This window comes from Cydia fagiglandana, chromosome 21, assembly GCF_963556715.1.
Source record: "Cydia fagiglandana chromosome 21, ilCydFagi1.1, whole genome shotgun sequence".
NCBI classification, from domain to species: Eukaryota; Metazoa; Arthropoda; class Insecta; order Lepidoptera; family Tortricidae; genus Cydia; species Cydia fagiglandana.
In genome coordinates this window covers 3,648,410-3,672,972 of record NC_085952.1, presented here as the reverse complement: position 1 = coordinate 3,672,972, position 24,563 = coordinate 3,648,410, and the positions used below count along the sequence as shown (strand labels likewise).

At 34.8% G+C, this 24,563-nt stretch overlaps 1 protein-coding gene across 2 annotated transcripts in view; it reads right to left on the bottom strand.

Moving 5' to 3' along the window:
- The window catches only part of LOC134675153 (mushroom body large-type Kenyon cell-specific protein 1), a 276,201-nt gene that overhangs the window by 134,383 nt on the left and 117,255 nt on the right, over positions 1-24,563 (bottom strand). The window lies entirely within an intron of this gene.

Here is a 24,563-nt window from a genome sequence, read left to right as displayed (position 1 = left end):
GACGACGCTTGTTATCCCACAGGACAAGGCCATGAGGCGTAAGTACCCGTGTACTTTTTATGACGGTGCCTGTAGGAAGGTCACTGCGTCTCGTCGCTGGGCCATGGGCACCGAGCGGAATGTCACGAAGTCGGAGATTTTCAAAATATTTTTTCGATTTAAATTTCTCGATCTTTTTAAACTTGCTTTGTAAACGTGTTGCTCGGCTGAGTTACAAAAGCGTACTGAAGAGAAAGCAGCCGAGCGCTGGCAACCGGGCGACATTAGTACTTGAGTGGCGCGATAGATGGCGCTACTAGTTGATGAATTCGCTTGATTAGGGCTGAGTTACAAGGGTGTTATCTCATAATGTGGTTCAAGCGAAGGCACGGACACCTAAATAAGTATAATACAATAAAAAAAAAAAATTAATGATTGTAGTTAGAGTCAATCAAATCAGACCCATGATAAAAATAAAACATTTTGTAATTAACAAATGCTCAAAAACGTGCCTTCGTATTTAACTACTTTCCAAGAATAAATTTTAAATATTAAATAAGTATACCTAGATTTTGGTTATTTTTTGTGTAATTTTTCTTTTTAGGTAGGTGCAACAGATATTCGGTATTCGGCCGAATAGTAGGCAACATTCTGCCGAATACCGAATATTCGGCAAAGTGGCCGAATAGACCGAATACCGAATAGTTGCCGAATATTCGTGGCATATCTAATTATGACACTCTGGAATTATAATGATAAGTTAGTATGTGTCATAATCGTATCATTTCGTATATAATTCGAGTCGTTACGACACGGGATCGATACGGAGTGGACGATCGACCTATAAAACAGTGCGCTGGGTCAATGGGAGAGCGGGGCCAGAGCCGAGACCCGTATGGATGCGGCATTTGTGAACCAGCCAACAAAATTTACCTTTGTCTGTCTGTCTGTAAATAGGGAATATTACGCAAAACTCTGCGTAGGGCGCCATTACCACTATCCATCACAACCTGGGGGTCTACCGCGAAACAAGACAATCGAAATTTCGTTATCTAACCTCTCTATCACTCTTGCATATCTCAGCGATAAAGAGGCAGATAACTAAATTTCGATTTTCACGTTTCCCGGTAGGCCCTTGTTAACAAACCGCCTTGGTGCATCAATGTCATATTTTATTGTCTCTGAAACTTGTCAAACAACAGTTTAAGTTAAGACACAGTGTTACTCTATGGTTTACTAGCTAGCTTAGTGCTGTACTCTGACCTATTGCTAGTCTATTGGTAGTGCTATTGACCTGTTGTTTGCCTCTGTTTTCAGGTATTATTTGTGTTTCCATGTACATTTACTCTGGGGTTGTGCAATAAAGAGGATTTGTATTGTACAATTTAACTTCATAATTTCTTAGAAATTTTCTGATTCTGCTTCTGGTCGAAATTGCCACACTTTGTGTAGCTTGGACCGACTCTATCTTATTCCTGTATACATGTAGGTATTCCTGGGTTTTTTCTCGTCTCTTGTTGCTATGACTATTACGGTCTCCTGAGTCACTCTTTAATCGATGGTTTTATAGCATGCAAATTCATCAAAAATGCAGCTGCATATTTGTGGTAGTTGTGAGCCCATTCAATAATTTATTAAGTAAGTCAATAGAGCGCGTTTGGACATTTTTTCTTATAGGTATACCTCCTGTTGTCTCCTGGCTGACAGAACAATAACTAAAAATCTGTCCTATCTTTCTCGTCATTTTGTATTTGGTTGTATGTGTATTAGAACTTTCAACTTCCAAACTCTTAGCAGTTTTTGCAAAGAATATTATTATTTATCAAATTGTCACCAGATGTCGCCACCAATGTCCATTATGGCTCCTCAACACGATGTGCCAGCGCCGGCCACTCCAAGGGACGCAGCCATGCGGTAGAATGAGATAGCAATATCACTTGCTCCCTCTAACGCACATAAATGCGTCCCTTGGATTGGCCGGCGTTGGTCCATCGTGTAGAGGAGCCATTAAACTGCCGCATCCGCCTCAACACTACTCCCATACGTTCCAGACGGTCAAAGATCTCTTCTGAAAAATGTCTTACGGCGAACAAAGGAACTCTTTGCCGGGAAATTTGCATCAGACCTTTATAGCGCTTTATTAAACTGGAACTAACCCATAGCTTTCGAACTATTTCTGGACTTTTCAAGTGGGATTGAGAGGCTTAATTTTATTAAATGGTTGGAAAGTTAGAATTAAGGCTTCGTGGGCATCTGTGGGTCCTATAATGATTAGTTGAAAGCAATAGAACATATTGTTGTAGGGTACATGCTTTATTTATAATATAATGTGCAGTCAGCAGCAGAAGTTGCTAGGCGGGTGAGGTGTTCAAAATTACCTTGACACGCTCTTATTCTCTTAACAATAAAGTCGCGTCAAGATCATTTTGAACACCTGGCCCGCTTAGCAACTTCTGCTGCTGAATGTGCAATGAAGTTCAAGTATCGGACCATCATCATTTTCTTAGGAGTGTCCCTTTTTAATGGAGGTTGAAGTTATAATCTAATCTAAGTAACCCACTTTTCTGGGAGTTAAAGTTTTTTTAATTAAAAATTTAAAAAAAACATTTTTTTTTCAAACGTGTGTAAACTGAATGTTTGGCAACCTGTACAAACGGGCAATTTTTATAAATGTGGTACAAAAAATGTCAGTAGAGACAGATCAAAAGGGTCCCATCAAATTAAAAGACCAAACACATCAAAACCCTCGCTCGCTCAGTTCCAAAACATCAGAAATCTCTTAGTCTCCCACGTTTCGTAAGGAAAACTTATAAGTACCAAAACGTTCGATCTGAGGTCGACGCTCCCTATTTTTGTACGTCAATGTCCAGACAGAGCCACGGTATAACTATATGTATAGGGGATACTAGGATAACTTGATTAGAAACTTAATCTAAGGGACTAAGAAATGTTTGGAGGAAGGCTAGTTTTACTAAGGCCCACTTGCACCATTCCACTAACCCGGGGTTAACTTGTTAAACCTGGAGTTACAATGGTTACCAGTACCTACAATTTGACACTGGGTTGACGGTTAAACCGTTTAACCCCGGGTTAGTGGGATGGTGCAAGTGGGCCTAAGATAATTAGGGCCTCTTGAACCATCCCACTAACCCGGGGTTAACCGGTTAAATCGTTAACCCAGTGTCAAATTGTACTGGTAACTGTGGTAACTCACGGGTCAAACGGTTAACCCCGGGTTAATGAATGGTGCAAATGGCCCTTATATATTTTACTTGCGCCATCCCACTAACCCGGGATTAACCGGTTAAACCTGGAGTTATGGTTACTAGTACCGTTTGACAATGGGTTAACGGTTTAACCGGTTAACCCCGAATGGTTGCCTGGAGAAATTTTTCAGACAAAAATCGGAATAAAGAGATGCGATTGCCATATATGTACTAAAATATATCGGGTTGACAGATACAGCGAAAAGTCACGCGATAATTCCTTATAGGTATTAGGTTTCAATTGGCGATTAACACCGATTGTCATGTTGGCTAAGCCCACTGAAGCCCCAGCAAAAGTTACACCTAAAATAATTTTACTGCTACTTCGGCTTTCACATAGGTAATTGTTTTGTTTATCAAAATCTTAATAATAAACAAAAGTGTCTAAAACTGTACCAAACATGACACGTCACGCGAAAACAACCAGTCCGGAATTCCTCAACAAAATGTGTTTGTTTACTATATTATTATCAAACAGTTCCTGATTTTCAGATGATGATTTTGTCGATGACTATCGCCTTGATTCAGCACGGAAGATTATAAGGATGAGTAGTTAAATGCCCAATTCGAACTTTAAAGCAGGCCACTGACGAGACTTCCAAATGGATGCCGTTACAATGGATTCATCCAAATGGATGGCATCCTAATGTTAAACATTGTACATTTTTGTCATTCACGGACCGATTTTGGATTGCAGCCACTCTATTTGGACTGTTGGAAGACTCGTCAGTGGCCGCCTTTAGATACGTCAATTAATAGTTCGAGTTCCATTAGATGTGTCAGTGTCAAAAGTGACGTTTTTGTTTGGAGACACGTGTGACACTGACATATCTAATCCATATCGTTTCTAGATCTATTAATTGACGTATCTTAAATCAGGCCGCAAATATATTTCTTGTTATTCGGTATCATGTCCCCTGGCTCACTATTCAATTCACAGACACAGTTAATGAGGGGGTTTAATATTTTCCGTGATTTAATTAATATTTAGGTACATGCATTAGGTACATAGTTATAAACGTAGTCCTGCTCTTTTAAACGGTCTTTTCTTCTTACTACTGTAAAAAATACGACTACGAAAGTATAAAAATGAAGCGACGTAAGTAAAAGCAATGAAGTCATAAAAAGTAATATAAGATTTATATAACATCTCGTAAAATACGTGGCCGCAGCTGTCAGTAACTTGAGTGTAACATTTTTAAAATCTGGAATCAAGTATAATACATTCTGTTAGTTATAAGAAGATATTTGAAAATTTTCTTAGAAGACATAATAATTATGCTTTTGTCTTCGGGCTAACGAAATAAAATGACAGCAAGAACTAGAACTTGTGAAATGTTATGCATAATTTTAAACCCAGTTTTTTTATAATAGCATATTTATCGTAAAATTTTATTTATGTGTTTTTTAGACTCGACAAGTACCTAGTAAGGGGGGCAACGGGCGACCCCCGCGCGAGCAGCTTTCTCGCGCAGAGAATTGCCATCGCAATCCAGCGCGGGAACGCTGCCTGCGTGTTGGGCACCCTCCCGAAGGCACCAAATTTTGATAGGTATATTTAATTTTCAGTTTTAGTTATTTTAATTGTAGTTAGTTTTACATTCCTGTTTATGTCTTTTAGTAATTTATATTAATAAATTCAGTAAAGTTTATTGTATAATAGGTACTTTATTTATCATGTATTGTTAACTTAAGTTTTTATGCAAAAAAAACGTTAATACATATCAATATAGGTATTTGAGCTAATACTTTCCCATTTAAGCAAGTGCAATAACTCCGTATCGCGCTCGACAAAACGGAATTTATTGGCGATAAACGTGAATCACACCGTCTGGGACGATAACTAATGTCAATGCCATACAACATTACTATTATTATTATTTATTAAAAAACAAAGTTATTTATTATATTTCAAAACAACCTATTATTTATTTAACATCTATAAATAAAAATAATATTTATTTAAAAAAATATTAAAAATACTATTGTGCTGTTAATATTTTTTCAGAATTTAAGGCTAATCAGGTTTAGAAAGAGTCCTCTGAGAGGGTAAAATGTTTTTTTAAATATATATTATTGGAGATTATTTTTTAATCTTATATGAGTCACTACGCGCTTTGATCAGCTTTCCTATATAACCGTATACTTATTATTGTAAAAAAAACCGCTCTAAATTTGCTTTTTTTTAACTATTTATCATCATTTTTTTACTTGTTCCATTCATTTTACCACCTACTGCCGAAATATTAAAAGAAATCCACTTCTTCATAACATAGGTCCTTACTCCTTACCCTTGACTTTACATATTTATAACTTTGTAAAGGCCTTCTGCCTCCGTTTCCTTTAAAAGGCACCTGTACTACGTACTATCGGGTGCAGCCACGGTTGAGCATTTCTCAACGAAAATCGCTTGCACCCAAAACTTTAAAACGTCACGCCTCCTTATATTACAAGTATTACAACCAATCACGGTCGTGCCTTAAGTATATTCCATCGGCATTGTTTTTGGGTTCTAACCTGACTAACCCAAACACGTGTTGACCATCGTTATCAGTCTATCAGTTACATTTTAAACGGCATTGTTAGAAAGTTTATGCATCTGGTGCCCGTAAAATTCTTGTGCGACTAAGAATGGCAAGAACACTTGGAAACTTTTTTTAATAGCCATAATGTTTGTCCAGAATTGTTTAATTTTGCGCACTTAAATTCTCTAACGACCCATACTTTTTTTGGGCACGTATTTAACCGATCAACTAATTAATCGGATTTCAGTAGCTTAAAAAATAGAAATAGGTACTAGAAGTAATACCTACTTTGGCAACAAAAGCGTTAAAATATTTCAATATGAGCAAGTTACCAATTATTTATTTGGCAACTGAATTATTATGACTCGCGCACGAAGGGTTCCTTACCATTGCGCAAAAAACGACAAATACTTAAGTCACGTTTGTTGTATGGGAGCCCCACTTAAATATTTATTATAAAAGTAGTTAAGTATATTTTATTCTTACCTATATTATAAATATAAATTAAACACATCAATAGTATTATTTATTGACCGTCGTTGAACTCGTTACGCACTCAGATTTAGTTGGGTCATGTAGCGATGCTACATATTCGCCTATGATAGATACATTATTAACCACTTAAAATATTACAAGTATTAATGAGCATTGATATTTTTCGAGAATCATTTGATTTAGAAAAGATTTAAGTTGGTTTGACGTTTAATGTGTTGATGTGAATCGAAACGCGACGTGACAGGTAGGATTTTATTTCGAACTGTCACGGGCACTGACACTTGGACTTGGAATGGGAATACGCTAGGATGTAGATGGTTTCTAATTAAAGATTAAGAGGGATTGCCTCGTCTCCTTCCGCCGCCTGGTCCGGCTGGTGGGAGACCGATTTGTAAAGTGCGTATATCGCTGTGCGTGAATTGTGCGCGTGATTTACTTAGTGCGTCCCGTGTCGCCGATGGACATGAGCACGGTTGGTGATCGTGTTCCCTGGCGCGCTGTTGCGCGTCCCCGATTTTGCTGAACGTCATGCTGACGCTGCTTCTACGCCGTAGGACGCGGCCTCGATCTGCAGGCCGTGTGTCGGATGGCTATGCTGCCGTCCGACGACTCCAAGGTGTCTTCACGCGGGTCCTTCCCGTGAAACTCCGAGCGTCGCGGCTTGTTCTCGCCTTAGCTTGTCACAGCTGGGGCTCGATGAACGCCCGCCGCTGGTCTACGTCGATCTGTCTGCTACGCTAAGTTCCAGAATGAAAGCTACACCCGGTATCCGTGAGTGCATTAGACTTTCGTTTTAGGTTTTGGCCAAAACTCCGCGTTTCGCCCGTCTCGCGATCGTAGATTAAGGATTGCCATAGTGTCACCCCACAGCCGCCAACGGCTTATAGAAACAAATTGTATTTTGAGTAGCGCCCGCCCTAAAGCGGAGTGCCTTGTAATTATTTAGCGGGGTATATTAAATTGCATGTCATATATTTGGTTTTATCTTTTCAATATCCTACCAAGTTCCCATTAACCAGGTTAGAATAACAAGAGGACCCTTGTACTCCAATAGTCCAATGTTTTACTGCGGATCTTATCCGAGGCACTTTTTCCATTAATTACTCAAACATTTAAAACATTATTATTTTTTATACACTATAACGTCACCGCTATTTTAAATTTATATTTTTTATTCACGACAATGACACTATTTTAAATTATTATTTTTTATACACTACAGTCATTAGAATGCATACAATTTTAAGTGAGCCAGATGTTTCTTGGTGGTTTACTTATACAGTAAAAAAAAATTCTCCTTTCGATTTCATATCCGTTGCAAATTGTACCGTATTGTTAGGCACGTTACGTTTATATTAAAAATTTAGAGTTACTGGTCAAAAATCTTGGACTGTCCCCATTGGTGGATAATGTAAATAAGTGACCGCGTCTGGGGTGCATTTGAAAACGAACTGTAGCATGCTCAACCGTCGCTGCACGCGATAGTACGTTCAAAAATCGCCATTGAACTCTAAAAAGGCAAAAACAGACCTGTCAAACCTGACGGGCCTGCCCCAACCGCACCCGAGTTGCGACTTGCGGTCATTCACCGCATTCATTTTGTTTTTACCCACATACAAACCATACTGTATGAAATCCTCACAGCCTCATTTTTAAAAACAAGCAATTTCCAAATTGAACTCTAAAACATGCGCAACAAGATCGAAAATGAATTACGTAACTGATTCAGTTACGAGTTTGTCGAAGTTAGGAAACTGAGTAATAATTTTCGCGCGGTCATTTTAAATTTAAGCGTCCGATCGAATTTAAACTTTAAATCTTTATGGGTAAGATGATTTTTTGATTGCATAATTCAGTGAGATGCGGCTTTTTTAAAGTTATCAGTATATATACGCACACTAATAAAGTGCGTATAAAGTATGACTGACGTCGAAACTCGTCCGCGTTATATTGCGATCGCTCAACTAGCTCGAGTGTTTCTAAATCACTGAACCAATATACTCATGGGTCTTCCATTGCGTGTAATTATTATAGATCTCGAGCTCATCTTAGGCTAGTTAAAAAAATCGACTTACATGCTCTTGCGCAACCAAGAATACTGTTTTGATGGGCAGTAGCTACAAGCCTTAAGTGTATTAATAAATTAAATGGACATACGTCCTTTCGTTGATTAATTGCGATCTTGATAATTTATGTGAGTTTTAAACAGAGTTGCCTTATTACAGGATAGTCTCGCGAAAGAGGATGGATCGACTACTTTTTGTTTATTCTGCCCGGTGAGCCAGGAGACAAAAACACACTTTAAAATAACGTTGTAATATGTTTCTAACATGGTTAATATATTATAGTTCTATTTGAGATGTATTTATTTATATTGTATAAAAAAGTTAGTTTTGTAAATTTAAAAAGTGACCCAAGAGACATGTGTATGTATGTATGTATGTATGTATGTCACTTTATTGCACATAAACAGGTTTACATAAAATGGACAAAAACAAAACAAAAATAAAAAAAGTTATGTACAAAGGCGAACTTATCCCTAAAAGGGATCTCTTCCAGCTAACCTTTGAGAAAATGCGAAAGGATCAGATACTAACAGAATCGTTATCAGAGTCGTTTGTCGTTACTTAGAATAAAATAAAACTTTTAACATTATTTTTTCTTAATTTGTTTCACTACTTCTACAGACATAATTTAATGACACCATTGCTAACAATAAACTTGCATTAAACATTAATTTTCATTTAGGCTAAATATTTGCACAACTGAATATTAAGTCAATGTTTTTCATTCTAAAACAAAAACACGCGTGCAACAGCAATTTTATTCATTCATTCATTCATTTCTTTATTGATAAAATATTAAATTGTACATGTCATGTCGAATGAGCATGTAAAAAAATATACAAAAACACATATTCTATTCTTAATGAAATAAAGGCGAACGAAGGGTTATCGGCGCATAGAAAATTTGAATTTCGCGCCTTTTTCTACTGACAAAGTTGTTTGACCGGCTATATTATTCATAAATATTCATTATATCGCTTTACGTGTTTTCTAGAGACTATTTTACACGACCGATGGTATAATTAAGATGCTGGCAGCTTAATAAAAATAAACCAAAGACAAAATGGAATGGTGGCAACAAATGACGGTGTTGAACTCAGTGCAACTTTGTAATCGTGCATAGAGCTAGTTATTTTAAGTACTCCCTACTACTAAATATCTGGAAGACCGAGCTTTGCTCGGAAACATGAAAAAACTCAAAAATGCGCGATTTTCCAGAGATCAAACTTAGCTAGATCGATTTTTCGCCCCCGAAAACCTCCATATAGCAAATTTCATCGAAATCGTTAGAGCCGTTTCCGAGATCCCCGAAATATATATACATATAAATAAATAAATATACAAGAATTGCTCGTTTAAAGGTATCCCTACTTAATACTAAAAATAATAGAAATGCGAAGGTGTGTCTGCCTGTTACCCCTTCATGTTTAAACCGCTGAACCGATTTAAACAAAATTTGGTATAGATATAGTTTGGGGCCCGAGAAAAGACATAGGATAGTTTTTATCAATCATCATCATTATCACCCCACGCAGACGAAGTCAGAAGGGCTAGTTGTACTGTTTTAAGGTAGGTTACTAAATGCAGAAATCTGTATTACTTATTTGTAGTTCATCTTAAAGTTAAGCCATCAAATGTTATCATGCCAAATATCGGCCATAATCAAAATATCTTCTTAGCTTTATCAAAAAGAACTAAAAATAGCATCACGTACGCTACATTTTTCTGGAATCCAAATTAAGATATTACTTAAAAATATTTGTTTCACAGTTAACTTCGCTTATTACAGGCCCTTTTTATTAATTATTTGATTTATAATTTATATGTTTCAATAGTTAGCAGACCTCCGATTTTTACAGGCCCTATAAGTAAAGTTGAAATATCTGTCCAACGGGTGAGTAGTCCTGCATTAGGTCCCGGGACTTTTTGCTTGTTGCTCGTTTTGCCGCGAGACGGATGGGCCACATCAGTTTTTACTTGGCGGAATTTATTTAGACGGGTCCACACCTACTTACAGTCATATCCACTAATATAATATATATGTATCATATATATTCTGGAAATATATACTCGTTTGTATCATATATATTATATGTCTTGAAAACTGCTTTCCACCTTGTGATTCGTTTGCCGCCTATATCATTAAAAAAAACATTTATTAAGCCTGTCATATGCTCAGAAATGTACTACATATTAATACTATTGAAAATTTCAATTGATATCTACAATGTAGGCGCCCGACAGCTCCTTAAAGTCGATATTACACCTCCTGTATACTTTAATGGCACGCCTATTCCCTACAGCCAAAGTGTAAAAGACTTGGGTGTCTTTCTGGATAGTACCCTGAGCTGGAGGACACAGGTAGCCGAAATTAGCCGTAAAGTTACTGGTTCTCTTCATGCACTCAACAGGCTTAAACACTTTTTACCAATTAAAACAAAAATATTGCTCGTACAAACTTTAATACTGCCAATAATCGACTATGGTGATGTGTGTTATCCGGACTTAAATGAAGAGCTCCTGGATAAATTAGATCGTTTAATGAATAATTGCATTCGTTTTGTTTTCTGTCTCCGTAAATACGATCATGTCTCCTCATTCCGCTCTAAACTTGGCTGGTTTCCTATTCGTATTCGTCGCAAAATTCGCATGCTCTGCACCCTTTTTTCTGTTCTTAACGACCCTCAGTCCCCCGAATATCTAAAATCTTTCTTCCACTACTATGGTGTCTCTCGTGTCCGTCAGCTTCGCTCTTCTGGCAATCTTTCTCTGTCTATACCATCTCACCGAACTGGTTATATGTCCGATTCCTTCTCAATTCAGGCAGCTCGCCTTTGGAATCGTCTCCCTGTCAAAATTAAACAGTGTCCGAACAGATTTGCTTTTAAAAAATCCTTAAGTGAGCACTTTGCTGGCAGTACTGGAAAATCTTGAATGTTTCTGTTTTGTAAGTTCATCTGATTTCATATGTATGTATGTATGTATATGTATATGTAAGTAGGTATATGTATTTGTATCAATATTATTTATATTTATGTATGTTTATATTAGTGTATTTATTATGATTGTATTGTGTTCGTACAGGTACCTAATTGTATCATCTACTACATGTTTTTGCACCGCCTACAACTTATCTGCTTTGCCTAAAGGTTGACTGGTAGAGAATGCCTTATGGCATTAAGTTCGCCTTTTGTACAGTGTATTTCCTTATGTGCAATAAAGATTAAATAAAATAAATAAATAAAATAAAATGTACTACATATAATTTGTATTTCGATACAGTGGCGCAGCTGTTGTGCAGTTGTTAGTGTTTAATCGAATATCAGGCATATAATTACAAAATTTGATCGTTAGGATATACTTAGGTCGTAAAGATATAAGTAGGTTGATATACAAGTAAGATCATAAAAATAATACCATACCGCGATAATCTTATAAACAAACATCAATTTACTCTGACTACGGACGTATTACACAACACATATTACACAATTAACACATTGTAGGAAAGTATTTGCACTGTACTGCTTTTTCTTTAACGATCATCATCATCATAATTTAAGAGCATGGCTCTTGTCGGTGGAGTATGCGCCAGTTTTCACGGTCCTCGGCCAGGTTCTTTAGGTCCCTGTAAGACACGACATTTGCTTTTGCTTTTAGTTGTTGTATATAGCTTGCTCGTGGTTTTCCTCTTCCTCTCCTAGCTTCGATTTTGCCTTCTAATATAGTTTTAAAGAAAGTGTCGTGTCTTATCAAGTGACCTATCATTTTGCCTCGTCTATTTTCTATGGTCCTCAGTAGGTTTCTCTCCAACGATTTGCAGCACTTCCTCGTTCGTTTTTTTCTCCGTCCAACTTATCCTCTCCATTCTTCTCCACAACCACATCTCAAAAGCCTCTAATCGTTTCCTATCCATCTGCAGCATTGTCCACGTCTCACACCCATACAAAGCGATGCTCCAGATGTATATCTTAATTAGGCGTTTTTTTGTACTCTTGGAGATCCTAGCCTTAAGCAAATGTTTTTTGGCGTTGAAAGCTGTTTTTGCCATTGCTATCCTTGATACTACTTCATCTGTACATCTGGAGTCTTGCGTAATTAAGCTGCCTAAATATCTAAATTTGTTTACTTGTTCTATATGTGTCCCTCTGATATCAATTTGCTCCTTAACCGGGCGAAATTTTGAAACAATAAGTGTTTTAGTTTTATTAGTGTTAATTTTGAGTCCAAATTGTGTAAAAATTAAATCCATCTGCTCCATTACTTTCTTTAACGATAGGGTATTTAAAATGTATAACTATTTGTGCAATAAAAAATATTTACTTACTTACTTACTGTATTTAAAATAAATTATTTAAGTACACCGTGCAAGAAATAAAGCACCTTAAGATTAGTAGAGAAACGTAGACAGCAGGTATTTTTGGGCATGATTTCTATTATAAAACTCGTATAAAACTATAAAGAGTAGGTAATTTGATCGTGACGTCACATGCTAGTGTTTCAAATAAATTCCATAGTCGCTTTGACAGTTCGAAAAAAGAACCTGATTTGACTAGTAGTCAAATACCCTATACAGTTCCATCAAATAGCCGGACACAGGTCTGGTTTTATGATATTCATGGTCATCATAACCGGTGCGGTCGGCACAGACCCGGCCCACTCGACGATAGATAACCTGATCCAGCCGCCATTTTGATTTTAGTTTAGCTACTTGAAATTATTTGTTGCGGTTTTTAATCGGCGCTCTATGTGTGCGTGGAGCTTGTGTGTGTGAGTTTTGTTCCTTGCTTTATAGTAAGCATTATGACAGATATAAGTCGCTTACAGAATTAAAAGTCAGTTTGCTATATTTATTACATATAGCGGTAAGATATTTAGTGGAATGTATTTTTAGGGTTCCGTACCCAAAAGGTAAAACGGGACCCTATTACTAAGACTTCGCTGTCCGTCCGTCCGTCCGTCCGTCTGTCTGTCACCAGGCTGTATCTCACGAACCGTTATAGCTAGACAGTTGAAATTTTCACAGATGATGTATTTCTGTTGCCGCTATAACAACAAATACTAAAAACAGAATAAAATAAAGATTTAAATGGGGCTCCCATACAACAAACGTGATTTTTGACCAAAGTTAAGCAACGTCGGGCGTGGTCAGTACTTGGATGGGTGACCGTCTTTTTTTTTTTGCATTTCTTTTCCGTTTTTTTTTTCATTATGGTACGGAACCCTTCGTGCGCGAGTCCGACTCGCACTTGCCCGGTTTTTTAGTGATGGCACTTTTATAGTCCTTAAGAAGCGGGTAAAAGCTCGTATCATATGGGTAGATATTCCATCAACAGGCCATTTTGAGTTACATTCATCAACAATTTTTCAAACCTAATATACGACCGATCTGGCCTAGGGGGTAATGACCCTGCCTATGAAGCCGATGGTCCTGAGTTCGCATCCCGGCAAGGTCGTTTATTTGTGTGATGAGAACAGTTATTTGTTCCTGAGTCATGGATGTTTTCTATGTATTTAAGTATTTGTATATTTTTGCCTTTTAAATAACTGAGGAATCATTTTAAATACAGTCAAAAATACCTACTAAAATTAATACCTTCGTTTTGTGAGAACCCACAACACAAGTCTTCTTAAGCTTAAAATGAGGCTTAAGTGGTAAATTTTATTTAATATATGGGTAATAAACATGTCGTAAAAATATTTCTTTCAAAATAACATTTTAAATAACATGGTGCTTTGTCGTGTAAAACCGTTATTTTGTCACGATATCGTAATTTTAAGTCTGTCACTAAAATTATTTGCGTCAATCAATAAAAAAAATTGCGTCATACTATAAAATAAATATTGAAAATATGTATAAAAATTTAAGTGCTATTAGATAATGCTGTATTTTTAACACACCCCGATTTCTAGCATGGTGTATCAAATATTTACTATGATTATTATTTCACGTTAGACAAGAGACAACTGTAGGTAATAGGTGGGTATACCGAGTTTGTTAAAAATATGTTGTGGCACATTATGCTTGAAGTATAAGTAATAACATGTTTAGTAAAATAGTAGTTTTAATATTCCTGTTCGATAAATTTATCTAACGACTATTTGGTAAAAGGGTAAATTTTCTCTGGGGTCACTTTTAAACCTAGTTTTATAGCATTTTAAAATCGATCATGCATTTGAGTCAATTATGATAACGGATAAATATTTCATCAAAGTATGTCATAAGAAAGTATAGCAACATTGTTTTCATTAAATTAGAGTTAGACCAAGCTAAGTCGGCAGCATTTTTAATAGTACCTACATATAGCACAGTTCATACTATCAAAATCGCTGTCCTGTTAGCTTGGTTGAACTTTTCTCTTGTCCATTGGCTCACGAGACAAATAAAACAGAAGAATGTGTAGATGCACTCAAAAGAATTTAATTTCCAGACAATATTTATACCTATTATGATTTTTACGACGTGAGTTTTACTACTCCATCTTCCGAATATCACTTTCAATTTCAATTAAATTCCGCCATTTTAGCAAAACATTATTAGGGTAGCAAGCAACCTAGCAACCACATGGATAATAATAATAGGAACTAGGGTGGCTTAGGTCAAACGTACGAGCTAGACCGGCAGCTGTGTCCTACGACCGTCATTCGCTTCGCACCTAGGTCTGTAACAGCTTAAGTATACACGTATTATGAAGCAGAATTTGTAGACGATATCTGAGCCCGCGTGAGTCATTGATAGTGTCAAAACTGACAAATACGCTAACTTCTACGTAATTTACTTTCTATACATCTCGCTTGCTGCAACACTAATATGCGAGTGTAAGCGAGATGCATTTAAAGTAAGTTACGTTCTCGATAGCGTTTATGTCAGTACCAAACTGGTGGTAGCCACACTGGGGACCTTTTTTAACCCTTATCTTGGCAAGGCTCAAAATATCTTAATTATAAACATTTTTTTAGTTTTTTGTCACCTATTGAGCATACTACACTATTAAAAAATAAGAAAAAAAATCCAGGATTTTCCAGTTTCGGAAAATCATATGTATCATATTTGATACAGTGCCAATAACTCGACAAAATTGTTATCTACTTTTTAGAAGAAAAATGAAGATGTTAATAAAAATAAAACATGTAATGCAACAGAAATTAGCATTTACTGCTAATTAAACGCAATCTAAAGCATCAGATGACTATTAAACCTGTAAAAATAAATTATATCTACGAATACCTGATCACATGGGCGGAAAATTAGATCCCGTAAAGTTTCAAAAAAGTCGTCATTATAAAGTTGAGTAAAATATGAAAAGTAAACAAATAATTAAAAGTAAAAAAAAATACATTTTTTTTTACTTTGAAGCCATTTTTTGCCATACACATATTTTTCCGTGCTACGGGCTACGGCGTAGCAATAATGCTACAGCGTACGAATATATAGTTAAATAACATCTAGTACTTAAAAAAATCAAACTTTATTAACTAAATAATACGACAACTAATATTAAATAATTGAAGCATGTTTTGTAACCCCACAAAAATTAAAAAATCATGTAAAAATATTTTGACGATAACTTGGTAGTGTATTAAATGTAATACAATCCTTTAGATATATACATTTCTGAGTTCTTGGCAGTGTATCAAATATAATACATAACAGTTTCATGTAAGATTCTGTGTATTAAATGTTTTTAAATTCGAAGGCATTGTAAATATGTATGCACTAAGAGACAGTTAAGATATCAAAATGTAGATTATGGAAAAATATATACTAACATAAGAAATAAATGCAAAACTTCCAGTACGAACCGAAATCTATTGTTTCCGCGGCGCCATGTTGATTATTACTAATTAATTTACAATGACTCTCGAGTCAATTATTTTTTTCTATAAGTAAGGAGGGTAGCTCGACATATTGATGGCAGAACTATTGTGTTAGGTAATAAAGTGAACCTGCTAGATTTTTTTAAGTTCCATGTATCACGGGTGTTACGATGCCAAGATAAGGGTTAACAACTACGTGTTACGTATTTTGAGATTTTATGTAACTATTTGTTATTCACTGGTGATCGAAGAGCTGGCAGCTTTCTCGCTCAACGTATTAGCTTAGCAATACAGCGGGGAAATGCTGCCAGCGTCCTCGGCACCATGCCAAAGCGGCCGAATTTCTTGGACATATTATAATTTTATTTTATTTTATTTATTAGTAGTTTTTAGTTTTAATTTAGTTTTATTTTATAGATAAGTTTTTTTTTATTTTTAATATTTGTATCTACCTTATAAATAAATACTTTCTATTATTTGGAAACATAAGTTCCGCCGAGCTTCTTACGCCGGCATCTTCTCGGAGCTGTGGTGAAGAAACAGTGGTAAGTTTTGAAATTCACATTAAATACCTATGTACATAACGGAACACAAAAATATCACGGAAGTAAAAAGGCGAAGTGGCCCACAGATTACCAGTTCGCCGGACGAAATCAGACTGTCAGTTGTTCGGAGCTGTCAAATTTTGCGTTTAACTGACAGGCCGATATCGTCCGGCAGACTGGTAATTTGTAGGCCCCTGAAATACATAAGTTTGTGTTGTTTCTGACTTTTGTCTTCTTTAAATTCTTATTTATTTTATTCACATTTCGTCATGTTTGGGAAAAATAACTTATGCCCGTCTTGAATTTTTTTTTACTATAGGTAAGTACAAATAACCTTTCATTTCTAAAGAACACTCGCGCTAGTATCATTATCAACAAAAAGACATAACAGCATGTTAATTCAAAATAAATAAGGGCTTTTTAATACTGAATAGTTTAGTTATTGGCGCAGCTGGGTATTTTTGGCAAAATGTTTTTGTTTTTGATCAATTTTCACGTATGAAATTGTATTCAAGTCAGAGAAATTGTATCATAATATATATTTTAGTTATTTTAACTTTTGTGTCGTTTTTTTAATATCTCTATAGTTCGTTTTTTAGCATTAGAAAGAACTTCAAAGAAGGTAAGCGATCTTGACATGTCTTTTGATTGAAAAACGCTTTTTAAAAATCAGTAACTAATATTACTTATGAAAGCAGAAGAACATAAATGATCGTATTAGATTCATAATTGTTACATATTTGCCATAACTTATTTATAAAATGTGTTTTTCAATTAAAAGACACATCAAGATTGTTTACCTTATTTCTAATGCTAAAAAAAAGAACTATAGTAGAGTGTACAGTAAATATTAAATAAATATATGTAGTAATAAATACTATGGGATAATTTACAAAAAGCAATCTAGGCATCTATGTAATCCTAATGTAAACTTAATAAGAGTTGTGTAGTGTATATTAAAAGACGAGATATAGAATAGATAGACAGATAAGTATTTAAATATACAGGTAGAACATTTCTAGAGACTGAGTTGAAAGTACAGTGTTATCTAAGTGATCTAACTGATCAACAAGCGAGTTATTTACTTATTATAATCGTAAAGTTGGATTAAAAGGTGAAACAAAATCAATAAACAAAGTTATTTACATTTTAAATTGACACGCCAAGTCACTCATCGGATCTACTTGCTAGGGTTGAAACATATAAATTTTCATCTAAATTCGCCGTAGATTATGATTTTTGTGCATGCTTTGGGTAATTTTCCTTGTCTAAAATATAATTGGTGATATGAATGTAACAAATTTCGAACATGCCCAATTCGGTTGGACCTTATTAAGGGTAATTGAAACTGCAATAAGTTCTTTATTGGTCGATAATACACAGGATGTGGTTATGCGAAATGTGTCACACGCATGTCTGGCCGGTTCGGATTGTGTTACTTTTTTAATTAAACCGGATGATACTTGAAATAAATATGGAATATTTCATTTCATTTCATTTATTTCCCACATATAAGCTGACAGTATTACACCAAAACGCTTACACGGTACAAAAAAAACTTAAAATTTAACTGTTGTGCATACAATACAATAAAAATAAAAATTAAGTCACAGAATAAATTAAGCATACAATAAAAAACATGTCACAAAATAAATTAAGTCACAGAATATACCAATTAATTACACAGAAATCACAGAACAAATAAATGTCAATTATAACATAACTTAAATGTATATATTCATAGCGTGTTTATTGGTGTGGCCTTTTAAGAATGATTGAAAGTTTTAAATGTTATTTCTGTCTGTTTTGATATATTAATGTTTGTTTTGTTAGGAAAAACAAACAACTATTAATATTTAAAGTTTAAAAAAATAGTATAAATATGTCTCAGTCAACTTTTGGGTTGAACTCTACACTGATATAGTAATAGTTGGTAATCGTAATTATAATTTTATAAATTGTTTTTATATATCTCTTTCGTACTAATATGTTAGTACGAGCGAGATGCATAGAAAGTAAATTACGTCCACGATAGCGTTTATGTCAATGCCAAACTGATGGTAGCCGTATAGAGGAGTGTATCAACCTTTTCTTGTGATTCTTTGACATGGTTACGTCGCCTGGGTCACATTTAAAACCCCAGTTTTATGGTATTTAAAATTACCAAACTAACATTTTTATAGCTGTTATAACCCATTTCTATAATGTGTTATCTAATTGGCATATAGTAGAACGTTACTAGTACATACATATGTATATATAACCATTTTTTTTTTAACTATGATAGATCAAGAAAAGTATGCAACGATTTTGACAGCACACGCATTGTATTTACGTTATAATTTCATAGGAATTTGATTTTTAAAGTAACACTTGCCGCAGTACTACCTATCTTAATTGTTGCAGACATTTCTTGGTCTAGCTCTAGTGTCGCCTAGCTGACGGGACAGAATAACAAAAATTTGCCCCACCCAAAACTGCACACAACACAACTATACTCATCTCACCATACCCCAAAGACAAAGCGCAGAACAAAAAAAGCCAACACAAAACACTCAACCGAAAATGAGGCCATGTACCGAAAGTACAAGTATGTTTTTATTTTCTTAATTTCGTCTCGAGGCCACGGTCATTGTGCGTCGGCCGGCAGATGTTTTTGGCATAAATTGAGCTGAGTCTTTGTTGGCTCACTGGAGGAAGTGAATTCAAAAAAGGGTTAAACGCAATATCGGTGAGTCAGTGTCAGTTTTGTGACGGCTTCAAAGCAGTTTAAGCGATCACGTGTAGTTACAATTTCTAAGATGTCTGAATGGTAGGAAGAACTTTTAAGTAGGTAGCATTAGGAATCTTAAACAATAAACTTACCTAAATAGAATATCAGCCATATTCGAACTTTAAGATACGTCAAATAATATAATATATATAGATTAGATATGTCAGTGTCAAACAAGTGTCAAAAGTGACGTTTTTGTTTGAAGAAAATATCTAATCCATATCTTTTCTAGATCTATTAACTGACGTATCTTAAAGTTCGAATTGGGCCGTAGGTCTCTACGGTCTCCACGGAAGACCAGCGTCAAGATACCTGAAAGGTAACTTGTAATTAAGCGGAGGGGAGACCTATTTCAGTGACGTTTATGTTTTATACTTATAAAAGTGTTGTATTAGTTTTAAGCAATACTGTAAGCGTCCTGAATAAATTTATTTTCTTTCTTTCTTTCTTTCTTTCTGTCTTTCTTTCTTTCTTTCTTTCTTTCTTTCAAATAGGTAGTAAAATGTTGTTGCAAGTATTGATTCTTATACTGACTTTATAGACGTCAAACAATCATTATTATTGCGTATTTTGGCGTGACGGTAAAAATATAGGTAGAGGCATAACATTGTGTGACACTTCCATACTTTGTCACTGAAAAGTCTGTACATAAGGGTCTATCTAAGCTAAATTAGCACCGCTTTGAACACAACTAAGCCAGTGAGTGTCATAAAAGCGTCATATTTTCATAGAAATTTATTTATAATAATGATATATTATATAATATGATAGAAACGTCACATATAGTCAGACCGTAAAAAGTCTGCAGCGATTTTGATAGCCCACGCAGTACAAGTGTCATTTTAAACGTCAAACTTCTATGAAATTATGACGTATACATAACACTTACACTGCGTGGGCTATCAAATCCGCTGCAGACTTTGTTTGGTGCAATTATACCTACTTGGACTTTGCCTATCGTGTCAGATAGAGCCGATTTAAGATGGCGTATAACATTGACCGTCCGCAATTAGAAGCGAATTGATAAGAGTGAATATAATTGTATCGTTTATATAGTTGTTTGTCCTAGGTCAAACGGAAACTGTACATGGCCTATGTCTTGAAAATAAAACAATTTTGGACTGTAAACATTACAGTTTTTAAAACATGCTGTGTTGCTTTCGCTTTTAGCAAGACAGCCAATAATAATATATTATTGAAATAAGAAAATATCAATACAAATTCAAAGGTGTATGTGAAGGGCTAGCGTGGGGACTATAGCCCAAGCCCTCTCGCGCATGAGAGGAGGCCTGTGCCCAGCAGTGGGACATATAGGCTGAATTATTATTATTTACATTAAGAAAATATACGTATGACTGTAAACAAAGGATAAACACACATACTTATCTAGGGAATGCAAATCGGTTATTTTTTGTATGGAAATAATCGGTTTTTAACCGAAACCGCGTTTATTTCCATACAAAAAATAACCGATTTGCATTCCTTATACTTATCACACAAAATCCTGGTCACGGCACCAAATTGTGATGATTTTGTGTCACTAGCAAGACAGGTCAAACGAAAATTAGACAATAATGTCCCCTGTATAACAGCCGTAACTACCCTGGAAACGGTTTACTGTAGATGTAGAATCGGGCATAATAATCATATTTGTAACTGATTTTAAAATGGCTGTGCATTTTGAGCAAAACTTGAGACAAAAGAGCTTGATTTAAGGTGGACATTTAAAGTAGGTTTCAAGAACGTATTGTTTAAAGATCCAGTAAAAACGCATTTAACTACAGTTAAAGCTTTGTGTTTACTTTGACGAAAGTATTATGCTCCTAAATTTATCCAGATTGGCGGGAAAGTAGTAGTAGTAGTAGTAAACACTTTATTGCACAAAACAAGTAAGTACATAACACAGAGAGAATACAATAAATGTGTACAAAGGCGAACTTATCCCGTTAAGGGATCTCTTCCAGCTAACCTTTAAGTAACTGAGAGATACATATGAAATGGTAGTCAAACTAAGATAAAATGTACATGACGGCGAGACTTAAAAGAAGAAAGTAGGTACAAACAAGACTGAGTGGAAGAAAGGAGGCCTTTGCCCAGCAGTGGGACACTAAACCAGGCTAACAAAAAATGCTCCTAAAATTATACATTTACTTATACAAAATATATTTCTTCAACAGTTTTGTGTCCCACGTGCAAAATATACTTTGCTTGGATGTAGAGACAAAACACGTGTTGTGGGTTTGTTTATTCTTGTGGTTAGCTGTATATAGGTATACTAAGTATATATGTACTCCGTTATACATGTAGCTTTACATTTTGTATGTCCTTTGTGTACAAAGGACATACGTCAATCGATATAATCTGTTATTTTAGACTATTAAGTAGGTACTACAAAGTTTTCTATAAATAGTAATATACCGATTCAACGATTTTCTATTTCTTATTTTATATCGTTTTTTCTCCAATACATTTTCTCGAAATGACAAGCTGAAAAGTGATAATACTACCTGACAAAATGTATTTTTTGCATACATATTTATAAGCATACATAAATATATTTTCTCGGCATTTCCTGACTGTTAAATATTCTTATTTTACATTGAATAATTCAATAAAAACCTCAGACAATAAAATAAAAGTGACGAATCAAATAAACCGACCGGTCATAAAAGTCAAGCGTTTAAAATAGACGTAGCAAACTAAACGTAGCGCAAATAAGACAACCTTCAAAGCTAGTTCAATTTTCAAGATGGCGACGGCTCGGTTGTAGGTTATGTAGTAACATTGACAGTCTGCGCCTGAGTGGAGCCTTGGCCGACCGACCAAGGACTTGCGGCCGTTCTAAATTTGAATTCAAATTGGAATTTGAATTTATGTACGCTTTTTTCAAGTCGGATTTTGAATGATGACGCGTTAACGGTTATTTATGGCTTTTAGGATAGGTCGATAGGTTTTGATACTTTTTGATAAAAGTAAAATATTTATAATTATTTTTTATTTCGTGTAGGACTATGACAACTATACGCATTTTAAATTTGAGTTGTTGTATTTATTTGTTTTACCATTATTTATTACATATTTGTAAACACACGTTACCATGTCTAATTAGCTGTTCCTATTAATTATTATGTATATAAAAACACGTAGATGTCTATCCCTTTCATATCTAACAATTTTTGTTACATAACCGTAAAAACATTTAAATCAAATTGTTTAAATAGACACGTCAATATTAGTTCGGTCGTTACGTTAGCTAGATTCCAAGATGGCGGCGGCAGGTTGTAACATTGACAGCTGCGCGCGCGTTGCGTAAGGCGCCTTGGCCGCGGGACCAAGGACTTTGACACTGTACACTAGTGCGTCCTTTTCTAGCGTGAGGGGTGTGACAGGGACGACATACGCGTGTGATAGATGTCAACGTGCTGATAGTTATTTAAAGTAGTGTAATTTTGTAGTTCAAATTACCGTTATGTTTGAAATAAGTGGGAATTTCGTTATTTTCATTTGTTTACCATTGACGATACGAACGTTTGCGATACTCATTATATTTGTCATATTATTCAATATAGGTATAAATGAAATAAATCTATAACGCAGGTTTCGTTATAAACGTCTCTATTATTTTAACTGTTTTATTAACATTTGAATTTAAATTACAATAGCAATGTAAAAACATGCACGCAGTGCATTTAAGTTAATTCGTAGTTTTTTATATTAATAAACGATTGTTCTTACTACAAAGTTTATTTAAAGTGTCGGTAGAAAAACTGCAGTGCGACATAAAATAGTAAAAATGAAATAAAAAGGAACTAAGCAATATGTCAAAAATGTGACAGTTACGTAGGAAGTGGCGCCCTCAATACTTTTCTTCAATTTCTTGTCGAACTATAACTTAGATATTTAAACAATATAATTTAATGTTTTTTCAATCATAGCATAATTGAATGTAAATGTAAAGATTACTCCCAAGTACTTAATGTAATTAATTAATTGGGTTTGTTTAGGTATAAGTTTTAGTTTATAATTCTTTTAAAATTTGCCCAAGTACTTAAAAAAAATAAGTTAATGCCTAAGTGCAGTATCGCTTCCTGGCGCCGTGACCCGTTTACAAAATGCATCGTTATTTTTCCGATCGACTTTATTTTTTGCTTAATTGGGTTAAAATAATGAGGTCAAAAGATAATTTCGACATGGTTTCATTTGATTGATAAAAAAATAAGTTTCATAACGTTGTAGCTTTTTTGTGCTTTAAATATATTGAAAACTACTAGGTAGGTATGTCAAAATATGACGAACTAGTTTAGTGTGTACCACAAAAGAAATACACAATTAACACAAGGAACAGGTAAGTACACGTTAATTTTTCCAACTATAACAAAAATAATAAATTACAAATAAAAAAAAACACAATAAAATATAAAATATCAGTTTTAACTTATAACTAAAACAAATAAAAAAACTAAAAATATAACAATTACGAAATAATTGTATTATCTATATTATCATATGAATAATTCTAATTAGAGTGTTTTTTTATTTTTATTTTATTTTATTTTTATTACATACATGGAAAACCAACAGCTAAAAACATTTCCAAAAACTAAAATAGATTCACAGAGCCAATTACAGGTTCTCACTTATAAAAATTAAGTAGGTAAATAAAGAAGAAATATAATCACAAATCAGTTACACACACAAGTTAAGCAACAGCACAAGCCAAGGTTCCTGTGTACAACTAGCTGCAAGACTGCATAGGCACATTAGGAATGGAAAACATTCATAAAGTGGCCATGCACTTCCACCGCCGACTGCACAAAACTTCAAGAAAAAACCGAAATACAGAAAATACAAATATATATATATATACAAGTGCACCCATGTAGTACTCGTATAACTTCAGTAAGCCAAGCCCGAACCCGCGCTAGAAGTATCACCCATAAAAAATGCAATTAATTTATTTCTTATTACCGATATGCTATCACTAAATACATCGAAGTGATGTATTTAATGTCGATTCAATTCAATATTTAATGTCAATTTACAACAAATAAGTAGGTATACCTATGGAATACCAAACACTGCGTACGATTAAAAAT